Consider the following 19,173-nt stretch of genomic DNA (forward strand, 5'->3'; position numbering starts at 1 on the left):
GGGGGAGGTAAGGAATAAGGTGGTCAGCCAGGATGGCACCAGGTTGTAGGGAGCCTCGAAAGGCAACTCAAACAGTTTTCTTGGAAATAGGAGGAAACGGCAATCATTATAGACCCCTAGCAAGAGGGAATGGTGGAAGTACTTTAGGAACGTGGTGGTGATGTACTGGGAAGGCCAAGCAGTTAGTAAGTCATGCAAAGCCGATGAAGAGAATAATAACGCCCAGGGCCGATAACAGTGCATAATTACAATGTGACAGGACTATTCTAAGTGTGTTACCTATATCAACTGATTTAATCCTCCAACAAGCGTATGAGATGGACGGCATTATATCTCCATTTGACGGGTGAGGACCAGAGACACACAGAGATGATATGACTTGTCCAAAATGACAGAGTAAAGAGTAGAGCTGGAAGTCCGACATAAGTGGGCCAGCTTCAGAGCCTGTGCTCTTATCCTCTGCCCCATGTTAATTAGGCATGGGCTATTAAAGGCCCAGGTCACAGGGACGACAATGAAAAAAAAGGGGGAATATGGATAGAAGAGGCATGAAAAAAAGAAGAATTTATGCAGTTTAGTGGCTGGTTAGTTAAATAGCTGAGAGATAGCGGAATATTAAATGTAATTTCGCAATTCAGCACCTTGATTTCCCATGGATGAAAATAAGCAAGACAGAAAAAGGAGCCCGTGTGGTAGGCAAAGATGGTGAGTTCAGTTTCAGAATACGTTAGTGTCATGATAATGAAGCTTGATACCCAGTGGCAGTGTTCAGAGGGCTGCCGGAAACAGAGAGCTCATATATTCGTAAGGCACATAGGGATCATGGGGGAGAAGCGTAGCTGGAGATGGAGTGACAGATTTGAGTTGTGAAGCTGGGGTATATTTGACCGAGGTCCCAGAGAGAAAGCAGAAAACCAAACGAGGGAAGGCCAAGTTATGCGATTTGGAAAGAGCCTACAGGGAAAGATCTAGAACCGAGGGAGGAGAAAGAATGACCGTCCTTAACTTCCCAGAGACAGGAGAGGGCTGCACAGCCAGGATGTGATCAACAGGGTCAAATGTCAGCAGCAGCAAAGGGCAGGGGACATGTAGATGCAACGGATTATGCCTGTGGTATTAAAGGCCTTCAGAAAACAGCTTCTGTAGAGTTGTAGGCCCCAAAGCCACCTGTGAAGGGACTGCAGCCATGAACGGGCAGTGATGAGACAGGGGAATTGCTGTAACAGGAACGAGTGATTGCTGTGTTACACATCACAATGGAGAAGAGCAGAGCACTCAGTTTCATGGCAGGTGGGTTGAAGCATAAATGGGGCGTTTTCTGGGGGTGTACAGAGGGTTCAAGGTAATTCTAAAGGCCCTGTCACCTGCCTCCACCAGCACTTAACTCAGGGCCAATCTACATTCGTTGCTCTGGGAACGAGATTCATGGGGCCGTTGAGTGGCCACATGAACCAGCAGGAAGGGGTGGCTGCACTCCTGGCCTGCCTACTGGATGATCCCACTCTCCCCCCCATGGCTCCAACCACTTTTTGCCATCGTCTCAAGCTCAGATTTCCCACCCTTCGCTCCAGGCACATGTTATCCCCTGCTTACCAGACGTCTCAGACTCGATGCTCCCCTGGCACCTCAAATTCAAAACATCCAGGACGAAACTAATCGTTTTACCTCTAAACAAGGCTATCCACGGCCAGACCCAAAGCACAAAACGTCCTCTCGCCCCCCTCCAACTATGACCGACCCTGTACCGACTCTGGTACAGCAAAGGTTGTGAAAAGTGCTCAGATTCTAGGGTATTTTAAGGTAGGGCTAACAGGCTTCATAGATGGATTAGGCAGCGTGAGGGAAAGAAAGTCTAGAATAATTCCTAGGTTCACTCTCTGAGGATCTATGTGAAGCAGGTGCCATTTACTAACATGGGAATTCAGTGGAGCAAATTAGGTGAAGTATGGGACTCCAGCATTAGGTTTGGTCTGAGAATGTGGCAAGTGTCATTAAAATGGAGCATGGTAAGAATTCCTGATTGGAGTTGAAAATACAGACAGTTCAGACATCGCTACCTCCAGAAAGGTTCGTCTATAGTCAGACCTCTTACTTCTTTTAAAAAAAAAATTTTTTTTTAATCTTTATTCACTTTTGAGAGAGAGAGACAGAGAGAGACAGAGCATGAGCAGGGGAGGGGCACAGAGAGAGGGGAGACACAGAATCCGAAGCAGGCTCCGGGCTCTGAGCCATCAGCACAGAGCCCGACGCGGGGCTCAGACCCACGAACCGGGAGATCGTGACCCGAGCCGAAGTCGGACGCTCAACCTACTGAGCCACCCGGGCGCCCCAAGACTTCTCACTTCTTCCTCCAACACACACACAAAGGTGTGCACACGCCTCGCACACTCATGCACACGTATACATCACCTCATCCATTCTCACACACCAACCACACTCACACGAAGACACCTCATACGTATCCACCACACACACCATTTACACACATGCTCATACATACACTTCACACGCATCACACTTCTCTCAAGATGCATGAGATACCCTATCTACCGTGGGACCCTAGCTTCCCCATATCCTCTAAGTGTGGGCCCCCAAATCCAAACAACAGTTATCATCCAATTCATCAGACAAAAATAAAGGCATCGTTTTTGGCACACCACGTATTATAGGCACCGTACTGCCTGCCTTCACATACGTTGTTCGGCCGCTTTTGCAAACTGGAGTGGTACTCGAGGAGCCATAAGATCTTAGGAATTCAGTCACGAACGTCGGTCCAAATCCAACCGGAGAGGACAAACAATGGTGGGAATCCACCAGTGCACCACGTGGATGCATTCAAACGTACTCACTATAAAACCGTATTAGTAGACCAACTTGCACTTTTCAGTAATAAAAGGCAGTGGGCTGAGGGATGTGCATTTTAGGTCACTGAAATTCTTCAGACACCGTAAGCAAGAAAGAAAAGAGACGGCAAACGCACAGACTCTGGCAAACCCTGGTCCACGCGCCCCGCCCCTTAACCGATGCAACTACTCGGTAGGCAGCGCTTCAACGGTAATCTTCTGGAACTTCAGCACACATCTACATCCCCAGAGGCTCTTGTTAAAATTCAGATTTTCATTCAGCAGGTCTGGGGGAGAGCCCTAGATCCCTCATTTTTAACAAATTCCGAGGTAACGCTGATAATGCTGGTCCTGGGACCATGTCTGGCAGAGCAGGACTTCATTGGCGAGATTTTACGCAGAGTTACTCCTTAGCTCCCTGTCTGCCCTGGATGGCTGTGTTTTATTACGCATAGAATGTGTTTCAACAAACTGGTGTTTGCTTTTTCATTTGTTATCACTTTACAGCCATGAACTTGGTGGGGGGCGGTGTACAAAGGGCGGACTCTACCGGGTTAGCTCCAATGAGGCAAAGAAGTTCCTCTACATACACACGCTTGGAAGGAAAAAAAAAAAAGGGAGGTGAAATTCCTCCAGAATCGGAGGCACCACCTTTGTCAAAGTTGTCCCTGGCCAGGACTGGCCACATTTCATGCCCGATGCCATAAGCATTTTTTCCCCCTAGTAAGTGAGTTTGGCCAAGAAGACAGCCTCTTTAGTGAGAGCTGCGGAATTCGTCGGCCTCAGACAAGCTGAAGTCTGTACTGAGGTGGTCACACACCCCACTGAACTGAAATAGGATTTTACAAGAGATGTGCGGACGTAGACAAAGGCAGGAACATGAAGCAAAGAAAGAGCTTGGAACAATTGAGAAAAAAGGGACAGTGAGGGGGAACCGTTCAGTGTGACGGCAGGATTGCCCAGCCGAGCAGCAGCAGAGGTCATGAAGGGAAATGATGACACCATTTAGAAAATGCTTTCGTACACTCTGCAGGCTTCGAAAGGATGCGAGGCACGGCGTGATCATGAGAGATGCAGTGAGAGACGACTCGCAGGTTAGTTCACACACTAAATAGGGCAGCGGGACAACCAAGATGGTTGTAGATAAATACTAATTTTGTCTGAGGTGCAGAACGGGAGCAACGTATTGGAATAATAGGAATTTTCAAACTCTTGGAAATATTAGTAATCAGGTGAGTATTTTAGACTTCTGATCCGTAACAAGGTGGGCTACCTTCACTCTCAGTCTCGTTCTAAACGTATGCTGGCTCAGCTATCAGAATGCAAAGGGTAAGAAATAGAATAAAAGTCGTGTGGGGATGGGGAGTGGGTGTGTGTTAACGAGGCTCTTCCTCTGTCCCGAAAGTTGGCCAATAGGAGTGCTTTGTTTATCCTGGTGGCGGTTACAATAAGGGCTTTTTGCTGGTCCCAAAGGAGGAGGGAGGGGGGTGGGAAGGGGCAGAAGAAATGCAGCTAGCGGACCTGGGTTAGTTTTGCTCTGTTACTTATGCTTCTGGAGTCTCGGCTTCTTGGTATGAAAAATGAGAATACGAAATCAATAATGGAAAATAAACATGTGATGTCATTTCCGTGCAAAATCCTTACGATAAGCTTAGGCAGACAAGAGTCACCACACAGCAATGTGTTTGGCTGCCAGAGAAAGAATCTCTGGCTAACGGAGGCCTAAAGAAATTGAGGGTGCTTGGTGTTTCCCTTCCGCAGCAGGAAATCAGGAGGTTAGCTCTTGCTGAAGTCAACTCAGGGGCTCGGTAATGTCTTCCAGGGTTCAGGCTCTGTTTTTCATTCAGCTGTCCTCAGCATATTGGGTTTTTGTCTGCTGCTGGTCACCTCTTCGTCACAGCATGGTTGTCACACTTTGGATATCATGGCTTCATTCAAGGAAGAGAGGAGATGAGAATAAACGGCACCAGCCACGTCTGTGCCATTCTATCTGGGAAGTAAATGTTTTCCAGAATTTTCCACCCTATCTCAGCAGGTATCTACTGGAATCTCATTGGGTACTGACACCTCTACTTACCTCTACTTGCTTCATGACACAACCGTTTCTAGCTGCAAGTCTTGCTGGAAAATTCGGATTTAGCTTTGAAAGACTATAGAAGAAGTCGGCCAGGGAAAAGACAATGAGAAGGGTAAGTCAACACTGTCCACCGCAGAAGGGCAGGAATTATCAGCATTTTACCATGAATGGGAAGGTTCGGTGGTGTTAAATGGCTTACATAATTCACTGAGCAAAGCTGCAAATTGGGTCCTGCTTTGGGGACTACAATAAGTCCAAAACACTACACGGCCTAGTTTAAAACATGGCTTTAACTTTAACTTATAATTCATGAGAGCACTTTGCAACAAGTCTCTTATTATATGAGGATTTTTTTAATGTTTATTTATTTTTGAGAGAGACAGAGTATGAGCGGGGGAGGGGCAGAGAGAGAGGGAGACAGAGAATCCGAAGCAGGCTCCAGGCTCCGAGCTGTCAGCCCAGAGCCCCATGCAAGGGCTCGAACTCATGAACTGTGAGATCATGACCTGAGCCAAAGTCGGCCGCTTAACCGACTGAGCCACCCAGGTGCCCCATTATATGATGATTTTATATGTAATGTCTACAAGGAAACAGAACAACTGAAAGATTCCAGACTTAGCCAAAAATTTTTTAGGACTTCGATGTGGTGCAATATTCCTCCAACACAGACGTGATTGTGGAAAAATATCATTTCATTTCCTTGGGAATGAAAGTTTGCCCACCAATGAGCCCTTAGCACCTGGGCTAGCGCTTGGTGCCTGGTGTATGCCGAATAAATGTTTGTTGGTCACTTGAGTGGATGCAAACCAAACCTCAAATCTGACATGTTATCTTTCTCTTTCGGATGACCATTTTTTTTCTTGTGGGATGTACATGCTGAAATGCGTCTACATGTGAGGCTCTGGGTGCAAGAACATGGTACCCCACTCCAGTAAGCAGATCCTAATGTACTGCTGGGCATGTGTAGTTACCTAATGTCTCTCAGTTAAGATGTGGCTGGCACCATACGGGGAAGTGGTCGAGTAATATGAGCCTAAGGCCCAGAGAAGTCAAGCAAATCGCAGATGACATTTTTTTCACTCCTCGGTGTTTGAAGCCAGATGCATCTACCTCTCTCGTCTTGCCAGACAATGCAGCATTCAACTGGCAACCGGTTCTTTAGAAATAATGATTCTTTTTTATTCGTTTTTTATTGTGGTAAAATATACATAGCATAAAATTTAACCGTCTTGAACCACTTTTAAGTATACGGTTCAGTGGTATTAAAAGCATTCATAATTTTTTTTCCAATATATGAAATTTATTGTCAAATTGGTTTCCATACAACACCCAGTGCTCATCCCAAAAAAGCATTCATAATTTTGTACCACCATCACCACCATCCATCTCCAGAACCCTTCTTATTCTGTAAAACTGCAACTCTGTCCCCATCAAACCGTGACTCCTTATCCCCTCCTCTCCCCAACCTCTGGCAGTCTACTCTCTATCTCTTTGGTTTGACTAATTACCTTTCATAAGTGGAATCATACAATATTTGTCTTTGTGTGCCTGGCTTCTTTACCCATTTTGCCAATCTCTGCCTTTTGTTTGGAGAATTTAATTCACTTACATTTAAAGTAATTGCTGATAAGAACAGATTTATAGTTTTTCTTTCTCTTTCATTTCCTATGTCACTGTCTTCATTTCTTTTTAATTGATTTTTTTACAGTGAAGCATTTAAATTTCCTTCTTATTTTCTTTTGTGTGTATTTTATAGCTATTTTCTTTGTGGTTACCATGGCCAATCTCACGTTACCAGCACTCTAGTTTGCATTTATATCAGTTTAATTTCAATAAAACACAAAAACTTTGCTCCTTGACAGCTTTATCTCCCTCTTTTCGTTGTCACAGAATTACCTCTTTACACATTGTGCACCCCAAAACATAAATTAATAATTCTTTTAAATCCACTGATCTCTTAAATTATGTAGAAGACAACATGCGTAGTTACAAACCAAAGTGACGATAACACTTCCACACTAATAATTTTTTACATGTTTATTTATCTTTGAGAGAATGTGTGAACGGGTCAGGGGCAGGGGGGAGGGAGACAGAGGATCTGAAGTGGGCTCTGAACTTATAGGAGAGAGCCTGATGCTAGGCTAGAACCCATGCACAGTGAGATCATGACCTGAGCCGAAGTCAGACACTCAACTGACTGAGCCACCCAGGTGCCCCATGTAGCAGGGTTCTTGCACAGAGAGTCGTGACACTGAGGCTTTTCTTTCCAGGAACAACTTTATTCCTGCCAGCACTGCTCAGTTGGGTTCAGTACCCAAAGAACTGAGCCCCGAACGCCACATGGCAGTTTTTTATATATTTTTTTACTTCTTTGTCTCCCATATATGGTAACACACAAACATGCAGTCTGATTAAGTGGTCTCATGTTACAAGGTTGTGAGGGATGTTTTCACGTACGCCTATAGCCAGGTTGCCTTGAGGTTTTTCCTTTCCTTAGGGAGGGGACCCTACCACACCCACACTAATAATTTTTAAATGTATTAGTCCCTTAAATAATGCAGAATCAAAAAAGTGGAGTTATAAATTATTGTTGCAATATTATGACCTTTTATAAGTGCCTATATATTAACTTTTAGTTAGATCTTTATTTCTTCATACAGCTCTGGGTTACCTTAATCCTAACTAGAAGGATTCTCTCAAGAATTTCTTGCAGGGATGTTTAGGGATAATAAACTCCCTCAACTTTGGGTTACCTGGGAATGTCTTATTTTCTCCCTCATTTTTTTTTTGTTTTAGAGAGAGAGAGAGTGCACATGAATGGGAGAGAGGGGCAAAGGGACAGGGAGAGAGAAAGAGAGAGAGAGAATTTTAAATAGGCCCCAGACTCAGTGTGGAGCCAATGTGGGGCTCGATCCCACGGCCCTGGCGTCGTGACCTCAGCCACAATCAAGAGTCTTATGCTCAACCTACTGAGCCACGTAGGCACCCCTGTCTTCATTTTTGAAGGACACTTTTGCCAAGTACAGGATTCTTGGTTGAGAGATTTTTGTCTGTTTTTCCTTTTAGCACTTTGAATATATCTGCTCACTTCCTTCTGGCCTCCCAAGTTTCTGTTGAGAAATCTGCTGACGGTCTTATTGAGGATCGCTTGTAGGGAGCAAATCACTTTTTTCTTCCTGCTGTCGTTTGTCTCTCTTTGTTGTCCGAAAATTTGATGATAACGGCCTATTAGTTCTTTTTTTTTCTGCATAACCCTGATTAGTATACCCGCCCCTGGCTCCTACAAGCTGCATGTTAGCTGCTGCTGGGATTGCACATACAACTGCCTAACATGGAGCTAGAAGTGGGGGGAGGGGTAGCAGCTACTGAGCTAAGAGCTAAAATTGATCATAATTAACCACATGTAGCATCCAAGTCTTCCTCCTGAAAGTTGCAACCCTTCAATAGACTCCAGAGGTCCAAAATAGTTACTCAGGCAGACTCTACCAGTACAATTTTTGTCTAGGTAGGGAATCAGATGCCTCATGCTTACTACTCTGCTATTTTCTCAGAAACCCAGGAATGATGGTTTTTATAACTATGGAGTCCAAATGTCCTTTTCAAGCATTCACCCTTGACTCATTCCCTCACTTCTTTTCTGGGAAGTAATGATAGCTCTACTTTGCAAAAGACAGAAAGAAAGAAAGAAAAAGGAAAGAAAGAAGGTAAGAAAGAAGGAAAGAAAGAAGGAAAATGAAAGAAAGAAAAGAAAGAAAGAAAAAGAAAGAAAGAAGGAAAGAAAGAAGGTAAGAAAGAAGGAAAGAAAGAAAATGAAAGAAAGAAAAAAGAAAGAAAGAAAGAGGAAAGAAAGAAAGAAAATGAAAGAAAGAAAAGAAAGAAAAGAAAGAAAATGAAAAAAGAAAAGAAAGAAAGAAAATGAAAGAAAGAAAGAAAATGAAAAAAAGAAAAGAAAGAAAATGAAAGAAAGAAAGTAAGAAAGAAGGAAAGAAAGAAAGAAGGTAAGAAAGACGGAAAGAAAGAAAGAAAATGAAAGAAAGAAAATGAAAGAAAGAAAGAAAGAAAGAAGGTAAGAAAGAAGGAAAGAAAGAAAATGAAAGAAAGAAAAGAAAGAAAGAAAGTAAGAAAGAAGGAAAGAAAGAAAGAAGGTAAGAAAGAAGGAAAGAAAGAAAGAAAATGAAAGAAAGAAAAGAAAGAAAATGAAAGAAAGAAAGAAAGAAAGAAGGAAAGAAAGAAAGAAGGTAAGAAAGAAGGAAAAAGAAAATGAAAGAAAGAAAAGAAAGAAAGAAAGAAGGTAAGAAAGAAGGAAAGAAAGAAAAAATGAGAGAAAGAAAGTAAGAAAGAAGAAAAGAAAGAAGGAAAGAAAGAAGAAAGTAAGAAAGCAGGAAAGAAAGAAGAAAGAAAGAAAGAAAGAAAGAAAGAAAGAAAGAAAGAAGGAAAGAGAAAGAAAGAAGAAAGAAAGAGACTGAGAGACAAACTGAATTACTGAATGAAGGTTAGCCACCCAAAGAAAACAAATTCAAAGCTTCCCTCGAAAATGTCTAATTTTTTTTCCTGGTTAATAAAAAAAGGTGGTAAAATCTTCAAGAGGCAAGTGCAGTTTACATTAACCACTGGCATTTTAAGGGTCCAGCCCTGAGATAAAATGTCTGCACACTCAAAATATAATAAAATAAAATAAGAAAATGTGCCTATACATTAAATCAAAAATATAACCAGTTTGAAGAATGGTCTTCATGATATTCACTTAAAAATTGATTACTATAATAACACATGCTTTGGCCCAGTTGGTTATATTAAACAGATACAGTGGATATGACCTTGTTACAGAAAATAGACTCAAACTGCCAATAGTAATTATTAAGGTATGTTCTTCTCCACTGCAATATTCAATTTTGTCTATCCTCTCTTTAAATATCAAACTTGGGACCATGTGTATAAAATAGAATGACTTAGATGATTGTTTTTTTCAAAAATGAATTTTTATTGGTGGAAAACCATGCTTACTGTGGGTGTCCTGGCAGTCAAAGTGTGGTACGTCTCCTAGATCTGGTCACTCAAGTGTCTGTTGATATTCTGTCCTCCTCACCTCCCCAAGGACTGAGTTGCTTGAACATCTTCATTGCTGTAGCTTAATCCTTTATTTTTGCACTTGATATTTGATAATGAAATTTTATAAACTCTTCTAATTGTAAGTTCCTCAAGGGCAAGAACTATGACTTTCATTTCCTGTACAAATGTTCCACGTTACCAAGTAACAGTCACCATAAAAGATGGAGTTGACCAACTAACTCACCCTGGGGGTTAAATTAGATATCAGTTTACAGCATCTATGAAAACAGTATTTATCTCAGTTTCTTTGCAATAGTTGATTACAATTTTCTTGAGCTTTATTTCTTCCCTGTTTCTGATTGCCTGAACCAAGCATGTACAATTTAAAATTTTAATAAAGAAAAAGAAAGATATTCCAAATCACAGAGCATACAGTATTATGCAGATATAAATATGTCTGAGTAGCTGACTAACATTTATTTCATTTTTATTAGGTGATCTGCATTATTTGAACCCAACTTTGGCTTAATCTGATTAACATGGTCAGTTCTCATTTCCTCTCATTCTACGAAACAGGTTATGAAACAGAGACACTTACCTAGGTTTGCTTCTTTCTTTCCTCCCTCTCTTTCTCCCTCCCTCCCTCCTTCCTTCCCTCCCATCCCTTCCCTTCCCTCCTCTTCCCTCCTCCTCTCCCTCCCTCCCTCCATCCCTCCCTCCCTTCCTTCCTTCCTTCCTTCTTCCCTTCCTTCCTTCCTTCCTTTTTTCTTTCTTTCTTTCTTTCTTTCTTTCTTTCTTTCTTTCTTTCTTATTGAAATATAATTGACATATAATGTTATATGAGTTTTCAGGTATACAACATACTGACCCTATAGCTCTATACATTACTCAATGCTCTCTACAAATGTAGTCACTAGCTGCCATCATAAAGAATTATTACAATATTACTGACTGTATTCCCTATGCTGTCCTTTTCATTCAGTGTCTTACTTATTTTATAACTAGAAGTCTATATCTCTTAATCCCCTTTATCTACTTCGCTCATCACCTCCACTCCTCTCCACCCTGGCAACCACGAATTTGTTCTCTGTATTTATGAGTCTGGTTTTTGTGTTTGCTTGGTCATTTGTTTTATTTCTTAGATTCCACATATAAGTGAAATCATATGGTATTTGTCTTTCTCTGACTTATTTCATTAGGCATAATACCTTCTAAGTCCATTCATGTTGTCATAAATGGCAAGCTTTCATTCTTTATTGACTAAGTAATATTCCATTACATATATATATATATATATATATATAATGTCCATTATATATATATATATATATATATATATATAGTGTCCATTATATATATATATGCGTATATATATATATATATATATATATATAATATCCATTATATATAGTGGACATTTGGGTTGCTTTCATATCTTGGTTATTGTAAATAATACTACAATAAACATAAATATGCATATATATTTTCAAATTAGGGTTTTCATTTTCTTTGGGTAAATACCTAGTAGTTTCTTAAGAATTTAAAAACAGAAATAACTAGTTTTCTTAGGTGATGTATGAGAAAATAATTATTGGGGTCCAAATGGTCCATTTAGCTTCCTTTCCATCCATACAGTCCTTCTTTTATATTCTTACTTCTCATTTTCTCATTACTCCAAATCAAGAGCTGCATTCATCATGGGGGTATTTGGAGACTAATGTTGTCATAGCTCTGTGCCCATGTTTACAAGCTGTTTGAAAGCCAGCTTTAAGATCCTTGATAAGAAGTTCTATCAAAAGTTAAAATATTTTTCTTATATTACTAGGCAACACAAATAAAAATTGTTCCCAAGGGTCAGAAAGATTGTAATATGAATGCATCAATATGCTCCACACTAGGGAGAGAAAAAGAATCTACAGTCGGGCAAATCCACTGTATTGAGAGTTCATTGAGAGTCTCAAACTTAATTTTAAAAGGGGATTTGGATATGAAAAACAAACAGGAAGTCACATTTTTGGCAAATGTGGAGAAATTCAAATCCCGAACAGTGGCAAAATTCTGCATTCACAACAGTTGAGTGGGCTCTAAATTTGCAAACATGCTATTTGAGCCCCTTGTCAAAGAAGGGGAAAATGCTTTAAAAGGCCAAAAAGCAAAGTCATGTAGGACATTAAGAAGTTGTTTGATTTTTTTTTTCAAACTAAAGACTCTGATGAGTTATGTGTAAAGGAATCAGAAACACAAGGATTAAGCTTTACTTAAAACAAACATAGGTTTAAATGTGGGGAGAGAGCTATGGGCAAAGTTTGTTAAGAGCTTCCCTCAATCCCAAATATTTGCACAAAGGGTTGATTTTTCCAGAATGCAAGTTCTGTGTCTAGTTTGATGGCATCATTCACTAGAAATTGCCATTCACCTGGTGTTCTTCCGGCCCAAAGAGAGCTGCCATTTGCACTCTAACACTTGTCTTCCCCAAATGGTAATTGATTGCTTTCTACGCCATGCTAGCGCTCGTTTACAAAAGCAGACTCGGAGAGCAGAAAATAGGCAGCTCCGTGTTCTTGAATTTGAGGCGTGTTCTGTGCCTGAACAGCGCCTATAAACATTACCAGGTGCATCTTGTAGGCATTGTTTCCAGAATGGCCATCTCACGATGCTTCTGATGCGTCTCCAACCACTTTGGCTTAATTGGTTTCATGTGCCATTCACTCTAATTTTGTGGAAGGCTGGTTTTTCTCTGGCAATGGGTGACATTTTCCTGGCCCGGCAATCACATGCCTGGGAGGTTTCTACTCGAGTGAAGGCGAATTCTGGCCAAAGGAGCCTGGCTGACATGCTGGAGGCTCAAATCCTCCAGACGCACAGAGTTACAGACAGAGAACAACTGGCGCCATGCTGTGCATTCCCACCCATCTTCAGCACGTTAGGGTGAGTCAAAGGTCTTCTCTTTGTTTTCAACAAGTGAAATTAGGTCTCCAGGATTTAAATGCCGAGTTAGAGCTCAGCTCGGAGAGTAAACGGGGAGACTGGAATATAATCATCTAAGTTAAATAATTGGAGTCATGGGTCTCCATCGTCTCCATACTTGACGGTGCGTTGGAATGGCCTAGGGAGCTTAAAAAATGCTGATGCCTGGGTCCCATGCCCCAGAGATTCTGGTATAAGTGGACCACTATGCAGTTTGGATATCTAGATTTGTTAAAGCTCTCCAGATGATTCTGCGGTGCAGCTGTAGTAGAACGCCTCTCGGCTGGGGCTTCAGTTTTGATTATCATAATGAAGCGAATTATTGGAATACGATCATGAAACTCAAAACTAGCTGCATATTAGAACCACCCGAGGTGAGTTTTAAGCTACTAATACTACTGCCTGGACCCCCCTCAGAACTTCTGATTCACTTATATAATATTAACTATGGTCTAAGCTCTGTTCTAAAGGCAACGTATGTATATGCACACATACAATATATTATTCCTTGGCCTAAGTTCTAAGTGTGTTCTAAGTTACTGGTCTAAGCTCTGTAATAAATGTGTGTGTGTGTGTGTGTGTGTGTGTGTGTGTGTGTGTGTGTATTTTTGCAATGAGCCTATAAACTAGTTACTTTTAGTAGCTACCTCCAAAATGGTTCCAAGTGATCCTTGCTCCCTGGTACCAGGGTGTAGTCTCCTCCCACATGGAATCAGGGTTGATCTTTATGACCAATGAAATACAGCAGTAGTGATGGTGTATGACCTCAAGTCTAAGTCATAAAATGCATTGCAAGTTTCATTTGGTCTCTTGGGTGACTTTCTTTGAAGGAAGTGAGATGGTGTGCCATATGGATTCTCAAGCAGTCCAGTAAAGAGGACTCTGGGGACCGAAACCAAAACTTCCTGCCAAGGGTAAGCACCATTTTGTCACGCATGTGAGCAAACCACCTTCGAAGTGGATCCTCTAGTCCTAATCGAGCCTTCGGATGACTGCAGCCCTAGCTTAGAGAAACCCTGAGCTGGAAATGCCAACCCAAGCTGCTCCTGCATTCCTACGCAGAAAAACCATAAAAGATCTTAAGAAGATCTTTAGAAAGATCATATTTCATGTTATTTGTTATGCAGCTTTAAGATGACACTATGATTATTATTATTATTATTATTTTATAGTTGGGGAAACTGAGTCATAAGGAAGTTAAGTAACTAAGTTAAAATTACAGAGCTATAAAGGGTGTACTTGGGGACTATATTAGGTAATTTGTTTTCAAAACCTGTTCTGTTAAAAATGATGCAATGAAATTGTTCATGCACATTGTCATGTCTCGCTTGATGGAGAAGTTACAATGGCAATAATAAGCCAAAGAAAGTAGGTGCATGCAGACATCTTACACTTTGTGTATGCATTGCCAATCGTTTCAGAATTATTAGACCATCAAAATGCTGTCCTTCCCCTAATCATCCTACACTTTCTCTTCTTTCCTTTAGCACACAGCTTAGAAGGAGCTCTCGGGGCATCGACCATTCCAACCCTATGGTTTTTTTTTAACCAATACCCCAGAACACAGTTATGAAGTCTATGTTGCAGATGGGTCAACAAATATATCTTCATATATAAATTTTTTCCTGCTTTAAATTAAACCTTCATTTAGGTTTTACAAACTTTGAGAACTAAGCAGCTGTTTATATTTTAAAGAAATCCTTCTAGGCAGTGTAGAAAACATTCAGACGTTTAAGAGGCAGTAAGACCTCTGCTCTGTGTTTGCTGGGTAAATTTGGGCAAAGCACTGAATGTCCAGTTGCCACTCAGGATTCTAATTACATTGTGCTTGGACAGAGCCTGCACATGGGGTTTTGTAAAGCCCTCTATATAATTCAGAGTGCATCCAGAATTGCAAACTACTGATATAATCTCTTATAGTCTCGGTTTGGAGGTAGTAATACGGAGCCCTTGGTGGTTTTTGTGAGGATTAAGGATAAGTAATTAAGACAAAGCTCCAGGCATGGTGTTTGGCAAATAGCTGGTACGTGATGGATGCTATCCAGGAGTATTGGAGGTTTGTTTTAAAATTTTTATTGTGTTACACAAAGATTCAGTACTTGCTTAGATACATCCATTCATTATTTTTCCCTGGTGAGTCCTAAGGCTTTCATATTTAGAAATCCCTTTCCCTTCAAGTGTCTTATGATTTCATTTTTATGTTTATCCCACCTATCTGGAATTTACTTGAGCATATAATGCAAGGTGAGGCTAGGAGTTACCTTTTTTCTAAAGAGTCCATTTTCCCCTGACATGCCCTAAATCCTCTCCTTCAGCCATTGCTTGGTAACACCTTCTTAGTTCTGTATTGGGTTTTTAGGTATATATCAGCATCTCTTTCTGGAACAACTACTCTCAGAAATGGATTGTTTCTTTATTCTTGTTCTAGTTTTTAAAATGCTTAATTATTAAGGCTTTGAAGCATCTTTAATATCTGTTGGATTAATTCAAACATTTACCACCTTTCCTTTATTAACAATTTCTTCCATATTCTTGACGGAGGTATCTTTTGAGAGCATCAAGTTCTTACCCTGCCTAAGATCCTTCAGTAATTCTTTGTCAGCTAACAGAATCATCCAATTTCCCCATTAAGTTACCCCAAATGGAAAGAAAAGTATACTATTTACTCAGGATCAAGGGATATAGTCCAAAGCAGCCTACAGAAGGCCAATATTCCACTTGTCTAAGGTTCCATTTTTAAAATCCAAGCAACTTTGCCATCTATCTTATAATGTATTTACCTTTTTTTTTACAAATAGATTTTATTTTTATAGCTGTTTTAGATTCACAGCAAAATTGAGTAGAAGGTAGAGAGATTTCCCATGTATTTATTCCACACCTGTATAGCCTCCTCCATTATCAATGGCCCCACAAGAGTGGTACGCTTGTTGTTATTCGTGGAGCTGCATTGACATATCATCATCACCCAAAGTCCATAGTTTAGGGTTCACTTCTGGTGTTGTATATTCTATAGGCTTTGGCAAATATGTAATGACCTATATCCACCATTATAGTATGATACAGAAGAGTTTCACTGCCCTAAAAATCCTCTGTGCTCTGCTATTCATCCCTACCTCCTTCCTCACCCTGGCAACCATGGGTCTTTTTACTTTCTCCATAGTTTTTCCTTTTCCAGAGTGTCATCTAGTTGGAATCCTACAATATGTAGCCTTTTGAGGTTGGCTTCTTTCACTTAGTAATATTCATTTAAGTTTCCTTTACGTCTTTTCATGGTTTGATAGCTCATTTCTTTTTAGTGTTACTTTTTTTTTCCTTCTTCAAATAAAATAACACTTCAGTAGATAAGATATGTGTTTATCCTGTTGCTTCAAGTAGCACTTGTTCCTTTTGCCTATCGTATGTGCCCTGGGAGTAGCCCAGTTTGGAAACCAGGACTTATTGGAAAAAGGCAAAGGTATATTATGACATACTCAACCCCTTTTGACCTATCTCTTGTTAGTTTACAGACTCATTTTCTTTCTTTTAAAAAAATTTTTTTTAAGGTTTATATATTTTTGAGAGACAGAAACAGAGCACGAGCAGGGGAGGGGCAGAGAGGGAGAGGGAGACAGAATCAGAAGCAGACTCCAGGCTCTGAGCTGTCATCACAGAGCCCGATGCGTGGCTCAAATTCACAAACCTGGAGATCGTGACATGAGCCGATGTTGGATGCTCAACAGACTGAGCTACCCAGGTGCCCACAGACTCCCTCTCTGCCACATGTCAAAGACACTCAAAAGCCGCCACTATAAATCAATTTGCAGTTCCTCCATGACAGCGCTATGGATAACTGGCTAACATCTTTTCAGTTCTTCTTATTTGATATGTAGATCATGCATTAAGGCATGTGGTTGTTTTAAAATAAGTCCACAAATTCTTTGTTTCTCCTCTTTTCCAAAGGCGGGACTGATTCTCCTTCCTTTGAGCATAGATCATATTAAACACTGGGGAAGTGACAGTGTGAGACTTTAGCAATTCGGTCAAAAGGGCAACTTCCTCCTTGTTTTCTTTTTCGGATCATTTGGAAGCCAACCGCCATGTTGTTAGGATGCTCAAGCAGCCTTGGAAAGAGATTCACGTGGAGAGGAACTTAGATCTCTTTCCAGGGGCCAGCAGTGATGGATGATCATTCTGAAATCAGATCCTCCAGCCCTCTCAACTCTACATGACTACCGCCCCAGATGACATGTTGACCACAGTTAACAACCCTCCTGAATTCCTGACCCACAGAAACTATGTGAGATGGTAAGTGTTTAGTGTCGTTTTAAGCAGCTGGATTTGGGGTAAGGTGATGTGATGCGCAGCAGTCAATAACTATTTAAATCTCACAGTAATCTGAGATTGTTTACATTATTAATCCCAAGTTTTCAAAAGAGGAAACTGAGGCATAAAAAGATTAATTTACTTGTCCCAAGTTTACTTCCCAACGCACAAAATCCAGATTTGAACCCAGGTGGTCTGAGTGCAGTGCCCTCGACCTTACCTCATATGTGCATTCCGTGCCTCTGTGCTTTTCTGCACAGTGAGGCTTCAGACCAACTGATTCCTCCAACTTGGTTCAACCTTAACGAAGAGTATGGAGACTGAAATAGAAAACAATCAAGGTCACTACAGAAAGCAGAATTAAATTGATTTTAAAAAGTCAAAGTAACTGTACTACTAAACCTGAGAGAGCAAGTGAGAGTGTATTGCAGGGTATGCAGTATATATCATTTCATTTTAACCTCATATGATTGCTTTGCCTCTATTATCCTCTGTTTCAGGAAATTGAGGACGACCTACCAGACTTTAAAATAAAAACCAGTGGGGGAAAACTTTCAGAGCTTCTAAGATCATTTCTTCTTTAGCCCCTAATTCACTTATATGCCTCATTTCCTGCTATTCCCCTCCTTCATTTGTATGCTCCAATCCATAGAATGTTCCTCTATTTCTAAAATAGAACATGGTACATGTCCATGCCTCCTTCTAAGCCACTCCCTCTGTTTAGAATGACCACTGTTTTTCTATGAGTATGGGGAAAAACACAAATTATCTATTAAAATGAAACTTCAGTGTTCCCTCTCTATAAAACATTTACTGATTTCCCCAGAATTATTTTTTTAAGTTAAATATTTTAGAGTGGATCTAAAAGAAAGGAAAAGTTCCTCCACTAGTTTCTCTGATCCCCACTCCCAAGAGATAACCATGTTTAACCTTTTATGTTTAGATCTGTTGTTTATTGCCACATTTATAAGTAAAGTTATTTGTCACTGTTCTGCATTTTTTGAGCACTGTTATGAAAGACAAAGATTTAGGTCTTATACTTTTCCCTATTTCCCTAATGGTCCCCAATTTTTCAGGTACATTGTTGTTACTTGGTACGCTCATCTACTATTTTTATAACTTTAATATGTGTAAAACCATTAGTTTCAGTCCCATTGATATTAGGCAGTATATGTTAAATCACCAGTTTTTAAAATGAAGATTTATGACTTGAACCAAGACTTGCAAACTGGATGGGCCCTGGTAAACTGCTAAGACTTTAACTTGGGACTCTGAAGCGGTATACCTTAGGAAAAACAGTGAACCAGAAATAAGATAAAACTGAAACCAGCCCTAGAAACACCTCAATCCCTTAGAAGTGAACACAAATCCTCTTTAGAAAAACATAACATGCTAAGCCTCAAATTAATTCTACAATGTTTCATAAACAATGTCTAGCACACAACAAAAAATAACCAGAAATGATTAAGGAAGAAGAAGAAGAGGAAGGAGAAGAAGAAGAAGAGAAAGAAGAAAGGGAAGGTGAAGGGGAAGGGGAAGGAGAGGGAGAAGGAGAAAGGAGAGGAGAGGAGAGGAGAGGAGAGGAGAGGAGAGGAGAGAAGAGAAAAAAGAAAAGAAAAGAAAAGAAAAGGAGGAGAAGAGAAGCAGAAGAAGAGGAAGAAGAAGAAGGAGGTGGGAGAGGAGGGAGAAGAATTAGAAGAAAAGAAGGAAAAGAAGGAAGGGAAAGAGGAGGAGGAGGAGGAGGAGGAGAAAGGAAAAGAGGAACACTATTCAATAGATGCATACTCCTAGGGATTCAGAAATGGTTACTAGACACAAATTTTAAAATAACCGTGTGTAATATTTTCCAGGAATTAAAAGACAAGATTGAGAATTTCAGCAGAGAAGTGGAAACCATAAAAAAGGAAAATCAATAAGCAGCATTTAGAATATTTT

At 40.5% G+C, this 19,173-nt stretch overlaps 1 long non-coding RNA gene across 1 annotated transcript; it reads left to right on the forward strand.

The window, feature by feature from the left end:
- Positions 1-12,739: 12,739 nt before the first annotated feature.
- LOC132666733 (uncharacterized) lies at positions 12,740-18,970 on the forward strand. The gene is made up of 3 exons (XR_009604811.3): positions 12,740-12,897; positions 13,767-13,850; positions 14,424-18,970. It is a non-coding gene; the product is annotated as an uncharacterized LOC132666733 (long non-coding RNA).
- The last annotated feature ends 203 nt before the right edge of the window (positions 18,971-19,173 follow it).

Source organism: Panthera onca, chromosome B2 (assembly GCF_046562875.1).
Source record: "Panthera onca isolate mPanOnc1 chromosome B2, mPanOnc1 haplotype 2, whole genome shotgun sequence".
In the NCBI taxonomy this organism is placed as follows: domain Eukaryota; kingdom Metazoa; phylum Chordata; class Mammalia; order Carnivora; family Felidae; genus Panthera; species Panthera onca.